The following is a 2,221-nucleotide window of genomic DNA, read 5'->3' as shown; positions in this document are numbered from 1 at the left end:
TACATATTACAGAGAGGGAGGTGCTGGAAGTCTTAACGCGCATCAAGGTAGATAAATCTCCGGGACCTGATGAAATGTATCCCAGGACGTTATGGGAGGTTAGGGAGGAAATTGCGGGTCCCCTAGCAGAGATATTTGAATCATCCACCGCTACAGGTGAGGTGCCTGAAGATTGGAGGGTAGCAAATGTTGTGCCTTTGTTTAAGAAGGGCGGCAGGGAAAAGCCTGGGAACTACAGACCAGTGAGCCTGACATCTGTAGTGGGTAAGTTGTTAGAGGGTATTCTGAGGGACAGAATCTACAGGCATTTGGAGAGGCAGGGACTAATTAGGAACAGTCAGCATGGTTTTGTGAGAGGAAAATCATGTCTCACGAATTTGATTGAGTTTTTTGAAGGGGTAACCAAGAAGATAGATGAGGGCTGTGCAGTAGACGTGGTCTACATGGACTTCAGCAAAGCATTTGACAAGGTACCGCATGGTAGGTTGTTACATAAGGTTAAATCTCATGGGATCCAAGGTGAGGTAGCCAATTGGATACAAAATTGGCTTGACGACAGAAGACAGAGGGTGGTTGTCGAGGGTTGTTTTTCAAACTGGATGCCTGTGTCCAGCGGTGTGCCTCAGGGATCGGTGCTGGGTCCGCTGTTATTTGTTATTTATATTAATGATTTGGATGAGAATTTAGGAGGCATGGTTAGTAAGTTTGCAGATGACACCAAGATTGGTGGCATTGTGGACAGTGAAGAAGGTTATCTAGGATTGCAACGGGATCTTGATAAATTGGGCCAGTGGGCCGATGAATGGCAGATGGAGTTTAATTTAGATAAATGTGAGGTGATGCATTTTGGTAGATCGAATCGGGCCAGGACCTACTCCGTTAATGGTAGGGCGTTGGGGAGAGTTATAGAACAAAGAGATCTAGGAGTACAGATTCATAGCTCCTTGAAAGTGGAGTCACAGGTGGATAGGGTGGTGAAGAAGGCATTCAGCATGCTTGGTTTCATTGGTCAGAACATTGAATGCAGGAGTTGGGATGTCTTGTTGAAGTTGTACAGGGCATTGGTGAGGCCACACTTGGAGTACTGTGTACAGTTCTGGTCACCCTATTATAGAAAGGATATTATTAAACTAGAAAGAGTGCAGAAAAGATTTACTAGGATGCTACCGGGACTTGATGGTTTGACTTACAGGGAGAGGTTAGACAGACAGGGACTTTATTCCCTGGAGAGTAGGAGGTTAAGGGGTGATCTTATAGAAGTCTATAAAATAATGAGGGGCATAGATAAGGTCGATAGTCAAAATCTTTTCCCAAAGGTAGGGGAGTCTATAACGAGGGGGCACAGATTTAAGGTGAGAGGGGAGAGATACAAAAGGATCCAGAGGGGCAATTTTTTCACTCAAAGGGTGGTGAGTGTCTGGAACGAGCTGCCAGAGGCAGTAGTAGAGGCGGGTACAATTTTGTCTTTTAAAAAGCATTTGGACAGTTACATGGGGAAGATGGGTATCGAGGGATATGGGCCATGTGCAGGCAATTGGGACTAGCTTAGTGGTATAAACTGGGCGACATGGACATGTTGGGCCGAAGGGCCTGTTTCCATGTTGTAACTTCTATGATTCTATGATTCTATGATTCTATGAATCTATTCTCCTTGTCTATGAGGTACCTGGGTAATCTAGTCTCCATATCTAGTAGGGATCTATGTAATCTAGTATCCTTATCTACGAGGGACCTGGGTAATCTAGTCTCCTTATCTAGGAGGGATCTGGGTAATGCCGACTCCTTATCCAGGAGGGATCTGGGTAATCTAGTCTCCATATCTAGGAGGGATCTGGGTAAACTAGTCTCCTTATACAGGAGGGATCTGGGTAATCTAGTCTCCTTATCTAGGAGGGAACTGGGTAATCTAGTCTCCTTATACAGGAGGGACCTGGGTAATCTAGTCTCCTTATCCAGGAGGGACCTGGGTAAACTAGTCTCCTTATCTAGGAGGGATCTGTGTAATCTAGTCTCCTTATCCAGGAGGGGAATCTGGGCAATCTAGTCTCCTTATCTAGGAGGGATCTGGGTAATATAGTCTCCTTATCCAGGAGGGGGATCTGGGTAATCTGGTCTCCTTATCCAGGAGGGATCTGGTAATCTAGTCTCCTTATCCAGGAGGGATCTAGGTAATCTAGTCTCCTTATCTTGTAGGAATCTGGGTAATCTATTCTCATTAACT

This window comes from Heptranchias perlo, unplaced genomic scaffold (assembly GCF_035084215.1).
Source record: "Heptranchias perlo isolate sHepPer1 unplaced genomic scaffold, sHepPer1.hap1 HAP1_SCAFFOLD_65, whole genome shotgun sequence".
Classification (NCBI taxonomy): domain Eukaryota; kingdom Metazoa; phylum Chordata; class Chondrichthyes; order Hexanchiformes; family Hexanchidae; genus Heptranchias; species Heptranchias perlo.
The sequence above is the reverse complement of the archived record's forward strand: the minus strand, read 5'-3'. Positions refer to the sequence as shown.